The following is a 16,878-nucleotide window of genomic DNA, read 5'->3' as shown; positions in this document are numbered from 1 at the left end:
TAAGAGTACCAATAACATGAAAATTGTCCTTTTTTAAAAATAGACATGAGAACTAAGAAATTTATACACCTTTATTTACATTAAAAAACACACACAAAATAAGAGATGGACAAATATATGTAAAGGTATTATGGAAATAAATTAACTAAACATACATCAAAACTCTGGCATACCAGGGTACCTGAAAACGATGCTTAAGGTGGATGTAACCCATGAGCAAGACTGGGTATTAACTCTAAACATACAAAGCCTAACAGCCAGTCGTGATTGCTGGACGCCCGTAATTTATTTTATTAGATTTACATGCATGTACATGTATAACATACAAATATATTTCGTAATGCAGAAAAAAACATGACACAATCTGTCCTTTTCTTTCCATGACAAGAAATATTTAAAATTCTTAATACCCCCTTTACATAGCATCAGGGCCGGCCAGGAAAAAACTAGAGATAGAACGATTTAAATCGGTATTAAAAGAAGCTCTAGAAAACCTGTGTCCGTTGCCAGGTGCCGCTGGATGCAGGAGGAGTTGTGAACGGACCTCGCAACTTTATTACCATATAAATATTAATATAATTATTTGAATTGCATCAAAAGCAAGACTAGAACTGAAAAAAAACAGTGTAGATTATGACACAAAAAAAAGGTCAGACATTTTAATGTTCAAAACTTTAATGAGGTTAAGAGGGAGGTTTTTAAAATTCTTGAGATATCGTAGGTTAAAATGTAATTCCTCTGAAAAAAATAAAGGGAAATTACTAATCATTACTGTTTTCCTTAAACACCCTTACCATTTAAAAAATACAACTTAAATAACTTAATGACAGAGACAGAAAGCTACAATAATTAAGGTATAAAGGGAGATTGTAAAAGATAGAATATCTACCATAAAAATACCATACAATGGATAATTTCTGTGGTTATTATGACTGAACTATTTCAGCTTTGTTTGATACTGAAACTGAGCACGGAATATTCCATCTCTCTGATCATTACATTATGCTAGTAACAGGTGTGACCGGATCGTTATGGGATGCTTAGTCCTCCAAGGCACCTGATCCCACAGCTCTGATTCCTGTGATTCTTGTTTGAGGCCTTATTTAGAGATTTGTATTGATTACGATTTTTGTTTTGGATCATTCACTGTTCGTCATCTTCAAAACATTCATTGACTCAATTTCTCATAGAATTTTCCTGCTTTTAAAAGCAACAGTATTACCATTGAAATGAATTAAAAAGCGCAAAAAATGCAAACAACATGAGCCACAGAAATTACCCGTTGTATGGAAAATAACTACCCTTATAAAAAGATAATGTGCTCATTTAAGAAAAAAATCTGAGCAAGTGTGACTTCATTTGTTTCTCTCGAGCCAGACATTTTAATGGTCATAGCTATAATAAGGTACATAGGGAGGTTTTTAAAATCCATGAGATGTCTTCAGTTAAATATAATTCCTCTGAAAAAAAATGAGGAAAATTACTAATCACTACTGCTTTTTAAACATCATTACCATTACAAAAATACAACAACTTAGATAACTTACTGACAAACACTGAAAGTTACAATGAGTTATAAAAGGGAGGTTGTGATAGCCGTTGAGATATCTCTGATTATGAAATAATGAGAAAAAAGGGATATTTCTTCTGATTAAAGCTTTTAAACGAAGCGTCCTTGCCATAAGAAAATAAATTAAAACTTAATCATATGATAAAAAATAAAACTAGCTTAAAATTAAAAAAAAAAAAACAAATACAACAACTCCTATTTAAAAAAAAAAGAAAGAAAAGAGAAATAAGAACGTTTCTGTAAAAAAATATATAAGAGAAAGAAAGAAGAGATAGTATGTAAATAATTGTCACTTGAATTAATAAGAAATATTAAAAAAAATTACCTTTAGTTAAAAAAGGGGGATAGTCAGAAGAAAAAAGATCTGCTTCTTTAAGCTTTAGAAAAAAAAAATAAAAAGAGAAAGGAAGAAGAAAGACAGAATATCTACCATAAAAATACCATACAATGGATAATTTCTGTGGTTATTATGACTGAACTATTTCAGCTTTGTTTGATACTAAAACTGAGCACGGAATATTCCATCTCTCTGATCATTATACATTATGCTAGTAACAGATGTGACCGGATCGTTATGGGATGCTTAGTCCTCCAAGGCACCTGATCCCACAGCTGTGATTTCCTGTGATCCTTGTTTTATGCCTTATTTACAGATTTGTATTGATTACAGTTTTTGTTTTGGATCATTCACTGTTTGTCATCTTCAAAACTTTCTTTGACTAAATTTTTCATAGAATTTTCTGCTTTTTAAAGCAACGATACTATTATTGAAATGAATTAAAAAGGGCAAAAATGAAAACAACATGAGCCACAGAAATTACCCGTTGTATGGAAAATAACTACCCTTATAAAAAGATAATGTGCTCATTTAAGAAAAAATCTGAGCAAGTGTGACTTCATTTGTTTCTCTCGAGCCAGACATTTTAATGGTCATAGCTATAATAAGGTACATAGGGAGGTTTTTAAAATCCATGAGATGTCTTCAGTTAAATATAATTCCTCTGAAAAAAAATGAGGAAAATTACTAATCACTACTGCTTTTTAAACATCATTACCATTACAAAAATACAACAACTTAGATAACTTACTGACAAACACTGAAAGTTACAATGAGTTATAAAAGGGAGGTTGTGATAGCCGTTGAGATATCTCTGATTATGAAATAATGAGAAAAAAGGGATATTTCTTCTGATTAAAGCTTTTAAACGAAGCGTCCTTGCCATAAGAAAATAAATTAAAACTAAATCATATGATAAAAAATAAAACTATCTTAAAATTAAAAAAACAACTCCTAATTAAAAAAAAAAAGAAAGAAAAGAGAAATAAGAACGTTTCTGTAAAAAAAAATATATAAGAGAAAGAAAGAAGAGATAGTATATAAATAATTGTCGTTTGAATTAATAAGAAATATTTTTAAAAAAAATTACCTTTAGTTAAAAAAAAGGGATAGTCAGAAGAAAAAAAATCTGCTTCTTTAAGCTTTAGAAAAAAAAATAAAAGAGAAAGGAAGAAGAAAGACAGAATATCTACCATAAAAATACCATACAATGGATAATTTCTGTGGTTATTATGACTGAACTATTTCAGCTTTGTTTGATACTGAAACTGAGCACGGAATATTCCATCTCTCTGATCATTACATTATGCTAGTAACAGGTGTGACCGGATCGTTATGGGATGCTTAGTCCTCCAAGGCACCTGATCCCACAGCTGTGATTTCCTGTGATCCTTGTTTTATGCCTTATTTACAGATTTGTATTGATTACAGTTTTTGTTTTGGATCATTCACTGTTCGTCATCTTCAAAACATTCATTGACTCAATTTCTCATAGAATTTTCTGCTTTGAAAAGCAACAGTATTACCATTGGAATGAATTAAAAAGGGCAAAATGCAAAGATGAGCCACAGAAATTACCCGTTATATGGAAAATAACTACCCTTATAAAAAGATAACAATCTCATTTAAGAAAAAATCTGAGCAAGCGTGACTTTATTTGTTTCTCTCTAACCAGATATTTTTATGTTCATAGCTATAATGAGGTACATATAGGGAGGTTTTTAAAATCCAAGAGAAGTCTTCAGTTAAATATAATTCCTCTGAAAAAAAATGAGGAAAATTACTAATCACTACTGCTTTTTAAACATTACTTTTACAAAAATACAACAACTTAGATAACTTTCTGACAAAGACAGAAAGTTACAATGAGTTATAGAGGGAGCCTGTGATAGCCGTTGAGATATCTCTGATTATAAAATAATGAGAAAGAAGGATATTTAATCTGATTAAAGCTTTTAAACAAAGCGTCCTTGCCATAAGAAAATAAATTAAAACTAAATTATATGATAAAAAATAAAACTATTCTAATATTAAAAAAAACAACTCCTAATTAAAAAAAAGAAAGAGAAAAGAGAAATAAGAACGTTTCTGTAAAAAAAATATATAAGAGAAAGAAAGAAGAGATAGTATATAAATAATTGTCATTTGAATTAATAAGAAATATTAAAAAAAAAAATTACCTTTAGTTAAAAAAAGGGGATAGTCAGAAGAAAAAAGATCTGCTTCTTTAAGCTTTAGAAAAAAAAAGAGAAAGGAAGAAGAAAGACAGAATATCTACCATAAAAATACCATACAATGGATAATTTCTGTGGTTATTATGACTGAACTATTTCAGCTTTGTTTGATACTGAAACTGAGCACGGAATATTCCATCTCTCTGATCATTACATTATGCTAGTAACAGGTGTGACCGGATCGTTATGGGATGCTTAGTCCTCCAAGGCACCTGATCCCACAGCTGTCATTTCCTGTGATCCTTGTTTTATGCCTTATTTACAGATTTGTATTGATTACAGTTTTTGTTTTGGATCATTCACTGTTCGTCATCTTCAAAACTTTCTTTGACTAAATTTTTCATAGAATTTTCTGTTTGAAAAGAAAAAAATAGTTTTGCCATTAAATGAACAAAAAGCAGAAAACACTGCAAGCAATATAAGCCACAGAAATTACCCTTTCTACTTACTTTTCTAAAAATATAACTTGCTCATTAATTTTTTTTGTGGAAGTGTGACATTTTCTTTACAGACTCCTTCATCTTCATGCAGGCGCTACACTGCCTCTCTCATCTTAAAACTTACATATATAGGCAAAATACCATCCTATTTCAACACTTCTATAGGCCTAGTAAATTTCAGGCAAGTACTCAAAATCTCCCTCATTTAAAATTTCATTGTAAATACAGGTAAACACTAACAACCTCGCCCGTTTTAAAATTAAATATTCAGGCAAGAACTAACTACCTCCCTTATTTTTTTTAAACTTAAATATTCAAAAGAGCACTAAATACTTCCCTCATTTTGAAACTGAACAATTCAGGCAAGTAATAAATACCTCTGTTTTTTTTTATTAAAAAAATATTTAGCAATAAATACCTCCCTCATATAAAATTTCCATATTAAATGTCAGGCAAGCACTCAATACCTCCCTCATATAAAATTTCCATAGTAAATGTCAGGCAAGCACTTAATACCTCCCTCCTCTTAAAACTTAAAAAAAATATTCAAGCAAGTTCTATGTACCTCCCTAGTTTAAAACTTCTAAAGCTAATACAGGAAAATACTAACAACCTCCCTCCTTTATAAGTTAAATATTCAGGCAAGAACTATCTCCATCATTTTAAAACTTGAATATTTGGGCAAGCACGAATTAATTATCTCACTTTAAATCTAAATATTCAGGCAAGAAACTAAATAGATGTACCTCCCTTATTTTTTAAAGTTAAATATTCAGACAAGCACTAAATACCTCCCTCATTGTTTTAAAATATTCAAACAAGCACTGAATACCTCAGTCACATTTAAATCTAAATATTCAGACAAGCGCTAAATACCTCCCTCATTTTTTTTAAATATTCAAACACCTCAGTCACATTTAAATCTAAATATTCAGACAAGCGCTAAATAACTTCCTATTTTTAAACTTAAATACATGTACCTCCCTATTTTTTTTAAAAACTTAAATATTCAGACAAGTGCTAAATATATCCCTTACTTTTAAATTCAAATATTCAGGTAAGCACTAAAAACCTTCCTTGTATTAAATCTATTTTTTTTTTGTGATCAAGCACTGATTAAAAAAAAAATCCTCCTGATTTTAACCTTAAGATTTAGACAAAAGTGCTGATTCAAAAACATAACTAAGGAAAAAAAACCTCCCACAGTTACCTATATTTCTTATGTATAGAAACATTATCTAAGGAAATAATAAGCTAAAATTAGTTTCTTTTCAGCGTTCAGCAAATCACTGGTAAAAAAAAAACTCCACCTCTTTTTTGCTTAAATAATATATCTAAAAAAAAACTTTATACACGTATAGAAAAAAATGTTTAAAACAAAGACATACAAATAAATATTGACTCAATCTTAAGAATACAATAAACTTCAAAAAGGAAATTTAAGTAAAAGGAAAAAAGTATAATTTAAACCTCAATACTTCTAGATAAAAAAATAATTAAATGCTCTCTGAAAGATTCAGTCTCATTCAGATAAAACAGTAAGCCTAAGTAATCTTAAACAATTATCTAGCAAAATGAATTCTTCTATTATCCTACATATATCATGAAAAATGTCATGGTTATACACTACAATAATACATCAAATTCCCACAACCATCCAAAAATTATAAAGGATCCTTCACATAGTATTCCTGGTGGTTTGTCCTGCTTCAGGCCACATGGAAAATCTTGGAAAAACATGGGTAGCAAGAAAATAGCCTGAGTCCATCTCTAGGTCACATGGAAACTTTTGGAAAAACACAAGTAGTGAAATTATCTCCCATAACTGACACTGCTCCAAGGTCCATCAGAATTCTTTGAAACACATCCATAGGGAAAATATCTCTGGACTCTATCCCCATAGCTCAAATTTGAGTAATACTAGGCAAGGCTCCAGTTGTCCAACACTATAGAAATACAATGAATCCCATAATATTTTTACTATGATACTTTATGTATATTTAAAGTACAAGTTTTCAGGGTATATATAATGATAATGATAGAAACATCCTCATTTTACATACAAGAATGTTTTAAGACTAGAAAAATTCAAATAATTTTTGTTACTATACATGACAATTGTATTTCAAATACAAAGTAAATAAATTAGCTAATGTTAATGATAGACCAAGACAGAAACAACACTTTTTTGCCAAAATAACAATCATTAATAAACATATTACCTGGTAGTCTGGTAGTTTAAGATCAAACATGATGGATGTTCAGGCTTTATGTATATTATTCTGCTTGTGAATGGCACCAACTATTGGCTACAGTAATTGTTGACTCAGTGACAGACCACTTTCACCTAAACCCTGAAATGATAAAAAGAACCTTGAAAAATAATACATATATGATCTACAGTATATCAAAGGTCAATTTGAAATTCAAAGTTTAAATATGAATTAATCTTCCATATAAGCAAATTCCAGGTTTACATGGATCAGGGATTTTGCCAAATTCCCAAGGGAGGGTGCTACAAGATTGCATTTATGTCTCAAACAAAGAAATAATTTCACTATATATCACTACATAGCTTGATTTAATTTTATTAACTCTTTTTCTTACCTGTCTGATGAACACAACAAAGGCTACAAAGATGACTGGTAGAATACAGGTATACAGGTGTCAAAACTCTCCATTGATGACCAGACTGCATGCCGCATTGTATGTTGTGAATTATTGATCTTTAACAGGGGAAACTACTCCTGAAATCAGAGAAATTGTAGTCAAAATGAGAGATATCTGCTCCTTTTTAGTTCTCACACAAGGAAGTCATTAAAGTCTTCGTTCTTATCCAAAACATAACTTGACCTAGATATTCATTTGATATACCTTTATACCAAATTTCATTTCTGTATGTGCAATGGTTGAAAAGAAAATGAACAGAAAGTGTTTGTGACACAGGCCGAAATTCTGGCAACGGGGACAGCAGCAAAGCAATAAATGCAGAATTCAAATAGTGCATAATAAATTGCCTAACATGTGGCAGTAAAAAAAAATTGACAAATAAATTGTTTTCACAATGTCTACCTGAATACACAGTTGATTTCATTTGTATGTTGATTTGTACAGCCTACACACCATCTAGGAAGTTACAGAATATTATGTTAGCACTGCACACATGAAAAAAAGTAGTTTTGAAATAGGGACTCTTTAATTATTTACTAATTTTGCTACGGAATTATGATTTTAAATACTGTTCTCATGATTTTCAAAAATGAAGATTTTGACAAAACAAAGTAAAAAAATATTGCAAAAAAAATTGGGAAATTTTTCCATTGAAATTGAATATTCAGCAAAAAGTGATTTGCATTCCTTGTATGCCTATACCATTTGTAACCTTTTGTGTTCCACCAATCCAGTCAAATGCTATAGTTAATGAATTGTTACTTCCGTGATACATAAACAGACCATATTAATGCTCGAAACAGAACAGCAAAGCAATAATATGCCCTTCCTTCTTTGAAGGGGGCATAATAAATGCCTCATGTGGCTTTTAAGAAAGAAAATTGACAGTATAAACATACCAACCTGAAATACACATTGATTTCACATGTTGATAAACAGCCTACACACCATCTAGGAAGTTACATCATGCACACCTGAAAAAAAGAGTTTCCTTTAATTCAGTATCATAATTTTGCTACATTTATGATATTCCTAGTACACGAGTCCAAATTCAATACTGAAGGCCTGAAAATTTTACCAAAAATTGAAAAATAAAAATAAATTGTTAAATTTTTCCATTGAAATTGAGCTTTAAAGCATCATAATATTTTGAAATATTCTTGTAGGCCAGAAGAATAAAGGGACCACCAATCCAGTCAAATGTCTTGTTCCCATAAGAAGACTAAGTAAACAAGAAGCATTGTAATGCTCACAGAAAAATACCCCCACTCTGATGTGTCTTTTGAGCACTATATGCACATGTTGAATATAAAAAGTTCAATTTACATGGCAAGAAAAACTGCCTCAAGAACAATGCATTTAAAAACACATGAAGATGAAAGTGAGGGGGCAAGGGAAGGAAAAAGGTGGCCTATTTCAAAATTAATGCCACCATAATACAGATGCTTTCTCAAAAAGATTTTGTTAAAAAAATTTTCAAGCATCACTAATCATTGCTTGCTGAGAAAACTGCCTATACGAAAATTTGCTATGTATGAAACTGAGAGACACACAACACAACAGGAAGTTGATGTCCGATTTGAGTGAAAATGTATCCCATCACATGGCATGCCTCAGAGAAGATTGTGTTAAAATTTCAAGCATCTACAATGAGCAATTGCTGAGAAAACTGCGACGAAAATTTGCTATGTATGAAACTGAGAGACACACAAACAGGAAGTTGACATTGAATTTGAGTGAAAATGTATCCCACCTTATGGCATGCCTCAGAGAAGATTGTGTGAAAATTTCAAGCATCTACAATGAATAGTTGCTGAGAAAACTGTGACGAAAATTTTTTTCACCAGTTACTGGTGCATCTGGAAAAGGGCGGACACAAAACGGAATCATACAAGACACAGACAGACAGACAGACAGACACACAAGGGTAAAAAAGCATACCCCCCTCTCCTTCGGAGCGGGGGTATAAAAAGAGTTTCAGGACATTGTAAGGCCACAGAAAAATTGAATGTTTGCAGTTATAGATGTCTTTTGAAGAGCCGAGGCACCTAGTGCACATGAAATGAAGATTGTACAACAAAGGCATATCCCTGGAAATTATACAAAGTACTTCATCAAGAAAAGACTGCTAAATCTGGAACAATGCATTTAAAGAAAACTCACATAAGTTTCCAGACTGTGATGGTCTACTTGACTGGAATCAGCAAGGGAAGGAAAAAGGAGGCCTGGCATGGATCCTTTCCATCCAATGTAAGAAGTGCCACTATACCAGTCACCGAGAAAAGCTTAGCTACAAAGAGGTGAGAAGATCTGGCAGGGGACAAAGAGCTGCACAGCTGAATGTGGCCATGACTGTCGGTCACCTGGGTACCAGTGTTACAACAGAAGGTATGCATGGTATGCTTCTTGGTGCAAATATTGAAACAGCATCAACTGCCAATAGAACTGCAACAAAGTGGTTAAAATTATTGCCAATATATGAAGAAAATAAGGCCGAACATTCAAGGACTCAATGTAAAATGTGGCCTACTTGATACCCTCCCCCATAAGAGTGTAAGTATATGCTCGGTACATTAATGTCACCTTTAAAGCCATTGGATAAATCAAATTCCAAGCTGCCATCCAAGTGACTTGTACCTTCCGTGAAAATGTAACTCAGAGGAAAAATGTTGAAAGTATTCTGTCGGAATACACAATCCAAACAAGAGGCCCATGGGCCACATGCTCATGAGCACCAAGGGCATAGGAAAAAAACTAAGGGTAGGAATCAAAGTTTGAAAGTACCATGGGAGTTGAACATTGTTAATCTGAAAGATCTCAAGGGAAGTATCATAACAGTTTCATGCTGTTAGATACCCAAGGCAGCTAGAACTGATTTGTTAGAACAACACGCATTTCAAAAATTTTCATTGCATAATCCAAGATATGGGCCTGCTGTTAAATTAGCTGAACCCCTGAGCCTGGGAAAAAACACAGACCGAGAGCTACAGTGCATCCATTGAAAAAACTGTTGATTTATTGCAAGGAGCAGTTAAGTTTAAAGTTCTGGATTTTTCACTATATTCTTATCAACAATTTGACCAAACCAAACAAACAACCTCCACCACAAAAAAAAAAAAATTTCCCAAACTCGAAAATACTATTTTGGGCTCATCATAGGTTTCAAACTTCTTTCATACCATTTCTTACTCAAACTTTTCAAAGAACAATATTTCTATAGCATTTGAATCAAAACACCCCTACTCTCTTAAAATGTGTACAAGATATTTGGTCCCAAGAAACAAACAAACAACACTAATATTTATTTACCATCACTAGACACTAGATTGATTTTTCTTCCTCATTAAAATAAGTATTTGTTATTCTCTTTTGGGTGTGAATGTTTCTTTTCGGACATAATAATTAATTTTTATAAAACACTCTTGCTTATCTATTTTATCAAATGTATCTTTTAATTAACTTAATCATCAAGTTTTGTTATTCATGTATTTTAAATTTCATTTCAAGTAATTTCTATATAGAACCCCTAAGTGGAAAACTTAACATTTTGTTTGTTTTGCGTTCGAAATTTTTCACATATTTTACCACTTGTCGATGGAGCTAGCTACATGTAAGTCTACAAATTTTTACCTATACACGGCACTCAAAACCATTGAGTAGTGAGGGATCGTTTTGTGCAAGCACATACTGCGACATGGGATTTCAGTTTATTGGTATTTAGAGTTTATCCCAAATGCATCCCACAGGATTTTCAAACCTGCATGTAATTTACACCTTATTTGAATCTCTAGAGCAAACTCTTTTAACAACTGCGCCACGCGGGTGAAACTTAAAGTTTGTGATTTTGATTTGATTCAAATGTAATTAAAAATCTTATAGTTTATTTACTACAAGAAAAAAAACAGATTGCAATCATGAGAAACGATTTTCTCACATATCGATCATTGGGATTATTATACCATTGTGTCCCATACGCATGTATTCATTAATTTTAATTTTTTAATTATATAATAAAATCAAATGATACATTTAATAAGGTAATACTGCAATGCAATATAACATACACGATTTTTCAAAAATTCACAATTTTGTGTTGTACACGTGACCAACTGAATGCTGATAAACTCATGAAATAAAGGATGTAAATTTAATGTCATTTGAAATTGTGAGATTAGAATATCAACAAACTTTAATGCTATTATTGTTTTCCCTTTACCCAAACGTAAAAAAATGACATTTTGGTGACAAACATTTTTCCAGTCTAACAGAAAATTTTACTTGTCAGAGCAAATAAATGTCCATCTCTAGTGATATTTTCCAAGTATTTTTTAAAAAAAAGTAATGTTGTTCTGTCTCTTTATTGCTGAAACAAATTGAAAGAAGTTCTGTTCGGTTAAACCTTAGCGTTCCTTTGACCTTACATCTTTGTTTACATCTCTATATTTAGACAATCGCGTCATTGTCAAACCAGTTTGACCAGTTGTTGTCCGTAAACAAAACAACATACTAGATAAACGTAACTGCAATAAAATATAAACAAAGGTAATGCAAGATAACCAGCACGAACACGGGACCATGAAATTCCACACCGATACCCCTGACAATAAATGCAGTGGCAGGTGTAACGAATGCGACGAGTATACCACAGTATTTTTATGTATCGTAAATAATGCTATCGAAAATGGCGTATGCCTATTTACGAGTCGTGTTTTTAATGTTCCTTAGGAATGGACCTGCTCCAAAAAATTTTATCTGGTCACTTATTTGGAAAATGTATGTCAGATCCAGCATCTGGAGCAAGTCTGGAAGTGTCCATCCCTAGATGCATCATCCATGCTAGTTTGTATCAACATGTGAAGTTTGATAACACCATCTTGAATGGTATGTTTAAAACCGAGCTAAACTCTAAGAAGTGGGGTCAAGGTCAAAGGAAAGATCAAGAAAAAAAATGTTGAATCAGATGCAGTTGCATAGCTCTCATCAATATCTATCAGCATATAAGTTTGATGAAAATATTTTGGATAGATTCTTTGAAACTTAGCTTTAAACAGAGCTAAATGTAAAGTATGACGGAAGGACGGAAGGACAGAAGGACGGAAGACGGATATGACAAACACTATATGCCCCAGCCATATTCATGGCGGGGCATAAATATGCATTTTATTATTAAACAGAATATTATTTTCAGGTTTTAAATAGGCTATTAATACCAATGTATTTAACCTTTGTTTAGTTTGATTATTAATTATTATAGAGAGAATACATTTAATTAATTTTGCCATGCTTTTGTGTAAAGGTTAATAGGCATATTAAACACTGTTATGCCTCATTAAATCATCTTTCCCAAGGGCATACACTAGATAGATTTTAACCATTTTTCGAATATAAATAAAGGATAATTTCCTTAACAGAAAGTACAAAGTATGCAGAAATAATTACTAGCTTGAATTTTTAATTTAAACTATTTATGAGGTAGGCCCTTATGATACTGACATTTGTTATTGACTTGCATTCAGTACACAAACTTTGCCTTTTTCATGTGACTGTTCATTGATAGGACGTACTAAACTTCATACAGTACAGAGTGGACTACATACTATGCGATTTCCATAAGTATTTAAGTTCTGTGCTAATAAAACAGCTTAATAAAAATAAATTCAGTTTTGAAAAGGCCCCGTGTTTTGCACATCTATTTCACGTTGATTTCTCTCCTTAACAGTGATACGATATGGAGATATCACATAATATTGTCTATGTATAGTTCCTATATAATCTATACAAGCACAAACAGTTCAAAACACTATGTATTCACTGGGTTTGACGCTGTATTCACTGGAGGGTCAGTGCGTGTGCAGCGGCATTGTGACATCACAATAAACATCACAGACAATGTTGTAAACAATGGTTGCAACAGCCTCATGCAGCCAGCTTATATATGAATCGTCGGAGGCCCTAAATTTGTTACGGTCCTAGAGTTGTGCACCTTTATTACTGCATATGTTAAGAATTTCAAAGAAAATATTTGATTTTTTTTTTTTACGTCTTATCTCAAGTGTATTGGTGTTACGGCACATGTTATTATTTATGTAAAGTTAACAATGCCATGGCACGCATTATTTATATAAAGTTAACAAAAGTCACATATGTCCGATTTGGAATTTTTGGGTCTGTATTATGTAATTTCCACTAAGGTCATGACCCTAGGACCTGTGTTTCAAAATGGCGTCAAGATCAGTACTTTGAACGAGATGTAAACAATCGATAAAGGCATGATTTTTTAAACAGGTCGAGACCACTACCTTATATGGAAGGCAATTATTTACACGTGACAATGTTTTTGTCACGCCCGTTCTCAATCAAATGAAAGAGTCCCAAAGCATGACAGTCTACTACGTGTTTACGATTCAATGGCGACATGTGGTTTCGTCTGTTTACTGCACAAAAGTTAACTTGTCACCGGAAAAACTGTAGAGCTTCTTTATCACTTTATTTGACAGAAATTGGAAGATTATATTCTAAAGACATTGCTCCATGCTCACATTTAATATTGGAGTAACTGTTGTTTTAGATGATTAATAGTTGCTTCGAATACTGTACAAACACTTTGACGTTAGCATGTACCTAAATCACTTTCTGATTATATTGAGGGGTTAAATATTAATTGCACACCTTCTCCTGTTGTATAAAACCAAGGACATATAAACTATCTGCTAAAACTATGTACATGTACATGTATATCACGTGAAAAAAAACAATGTTTTATTGACACGATGGCATTCACCTACGTCTCTTTGCTCGGAACAATAATGCCACCTTCAGTGCTATTGGGAAAACCCCATTCCAAGCTGCCACCCCAGTGACGTATACCAAAAGTGAACCCAGAGGAAGAATGTGGTAGCAGTTTTCTGTGGTAATAAACTATGTAAGAAAGGTGCACACCTATTAAGCAAAGGAAAGGAAGTTACCTGCCCAGGACATGAAGACTGCACTGCAACCATTCCTCCGGAGACCACCATTGGAGACGAGAGAGATGGGCCGCTAATTGTGTTGGTGAGTTACAAAGTGATGACCGGCCACTAGTCATATCCCATTTCATCAGTGATGGAGACAGTGCTGCTGCGTCTTGTGCATCTGAAAAACAAGGACATGTGATTGAAAACCTTAAAGACTTGCTTCACTTCTTTGACTCTCAAGAAAACAGACTGCTAAGGCTCCATTCAGCTGTCATATGTTTTCGGGAAAAACCAAGGCCATAAGAGAATCCATGCAGAGAAGATTTGCCTTGGACCTGAATCTTCGATGCAGGACAGAGTACGAGAATTGCTACAAACACTACTCCGGCAACTTAATTACCTTTGATGAAGCGTGCTATGTTTACTGCAGTTGGCTCCCTCATAAACTGCTACCAGGGACAGTGCGGGAAGTCCTGTCAACTCTTTTCCTTTTCCTGTCATGGACTGAAAAGCAATAAGTGGAAATCTTCAGTGTTGCCCAGTGACTTTGAATTAAATATGACAGAAAAAGACAAATGTTTGTTAAAAGACTGTATAAATTTGACTTTAGGACAAATTAATCTTGATAGAATCGAATATCATACTTGCACACAAAAATCTGAATCTGTAAATAGGGCATATTTAAAATCAAATCCAAAATGTATTACAAGTAGTAGAAATTTTGAAAGTAGAATACATAAAGTTGTGCACTCACTGAATAGGGGTCATGGAAACTCAACACTGGAACTTTGTGAATCTGTAGGGGCACCTGTTGTAAAAGGAAGTAGAGAGGTCCATCATCTAAAATAACAACAAAATAGACAAAATTATTTTAAAATGAAACAAAAACTGTTAAAATATAAATCTCAAAGAAAATACTACGTACACAGATCTAAAAGATATCACTGTACGATAAAAAAAATCTAAAGAAACTTACAGTAAATCATTGACAGATCCAAAATTAAAAAGGAAGTTGTAAGACTGTAAAGGGGGGGGATTGATGATATGTCGGGGTAATTACCCCAGTTTACCCTACATGCATTTCAAATGTTTAAAATTTGTATTTAAAATATATTTTGTGAACTATATTACATGTAATAATTGTTTTTCTGGTTCATTGTGCATTGATTATTTTCAACTGTGTAATAATAATTGGGGAAAATGTGAACATGTGAATAATGTATTACTGTAATGTGTAAAATGTGACATTTTCTTATATGAGGGAGTCTGTTCATGTAAAAATGTTATATCCTTTATTATTTAGCTCATCAAAATTATTTGAATGAAAAATCTTGTTTTTCTTACCTGTTTGATGAACACAGCAAAGGTTACAGAGGTGATTGGTAGAAATACGGGTAACACGGGTGTCAAAACTGTCTGTTGATGACCAGACTGCATGCCGTATTGTTTATCCGCCATTATTGATCTTTTCAAGGGGAGACAACTCCTGAAATCAGAGAAATTTGACTGAAAATGAGAGTTACCTGTCCCTCTTCAGGTTTAAAAACGTTTATCCATACGCACATCTATGACCTCTTGACATAGCCTCAACGAAGAATTTTGACATTTTCAGTTTTTTATTGATTGTTGTAGAGTTTTTCTTTCTCTTTCATTTGATGTATAACATGGCATATATTTTTGTATATAAATGTATAAAATATAGCATAACAAAGTCGGAATATTTACTTTGACGTACAGTGTACGCGTGCGTAACTGCATGAATTGTCATAACGTAAAATCGTAAAATACCGTGAAGCTATCTAATACATGTAATTTGATGATATTTATATTTTCAAACTTTTGATTTGATTCCCTTAAAAACATCAATAATTAAGATTTTTCATTGCTATAAAAATAAATATAACATTCTAAACTATTTTTGAAAAACGAAAAGGGGTGGGGGGGGGGGGCACCGAAATGATTGACGAGGGAAAAAGAACAAAACTCAAATCAAAAATCTTCTCCTCCTCTAAAAGATATTCCAATTTATGGCTTTTATAATCCAAAAAAATGGCAGAAATCTACATCACTGCAACAGTAAAAGGAAATAAGCAACATGTACATGAAAAAAAACCCTATTATGGTAGTAAAAACAATATTCAACAAGTTTGGCTTTCCAGAAAGCCTGAAATGTCATCTCTTTGGTATCAATAATGTCAAAGAAATAAAACAGAAAGGGAGATTTTTTAATGCAATGAATACTAGTATATGGATTATTACACCTGAAGTTCCCAAATGACTTATTCAGCAAACTCCACAGTAAAGTACGCAGTTTCTTTTGGCCGCAGTATATATATGGAAAGCATGGACGTCTGCGAGAGCATCCAAGGCGATTTTGGGTGAAATTTCATTCTAGCGGTCTTTGTGGTTCTTGGTGTTTACAATTTACTTAAATTCAAATACTTTCCTTGAACTATATTTTCTTAACACTATACGGTATCATCAGCAAAAATTATCATTCATTTAAAAGCAGCTAATCATTAAAGTTTGACAGGAATTAATTTAATAAATCCAATTTCAGACTAAAAAATTAACATAAAATTAGCATTGACCACTCTTCATTCATTTTTTGCAGAATCTAATTGTAGGCTTGTTCTTTTGTGCGAGAACCAGTTTTCCATTCCCGTCAACAAAT

The 16,878-nt window shown here is 32.5% G+C and overlaps 2 long non-coding RNA genes across 2 annotated transcripts; both read right to left on the bottom strand.

The window, feature by feature from the left end:
* Positions 1-5,951: 5,951 nt before the first annotated feature.
* Positions 5,952-8,205, bottom strand: LOC134270881 (uncharacterized). Its single transcript, XR_009992907.1, has 4 exons — positions 8,155-8,205; positions 7,189-7,328; positions 6,804-6,935; positions 5,952-6,527 (listed from the first exon to the last, which is right to left on the bottom strand). It is a non-coding gene; the product is annotated as an uncharacterized LOC134270881 (long non-coding RNA).
* Positions 8,206-14,604: 6,399 nt separating this feature from the next.
* On the bottom strand, positions 14,605-15,683 carry LOC134270874 (uncharacterized). Its single transcript, XR_009992906.1, has 3 exons — positions 15,549-15,683; positions 14,959-15,044; positions 14,605-14,708 (listed from the first exon to the last, which is right to left on the bottom strand). It is a non-coding gene; the product is annotated as an uncharacterized LOC134270874 (long non-coding RNA).
* Between the last annotated feature and the right edge of the window lie 1,195 nt (positions 15,684-16,878).

The sequence above is a fragment of the Saccostrea cucullata genome, unplaced genomic scaffold, assembly GCF_032062105.1.
Source record: "Saccostrea cucullata isolate Sc308-1 unplaced genomic scaffold, CSIRO_AGI_Scuc_v1 ctg1414, whole genome shotgun sequence".
Taxonomy (NCBI): Eukaryota; Metazoa; Mollusca; class Bivalvia; order Ostreida; family Ostreidae; genus Saccostrea; species Saccostrea cuccullata.
The sequence above is the reverse complement of the archived record's forward strand: the minus strand, read 5'-3'. Positions and strand labels throughout refer to the sequence as shown.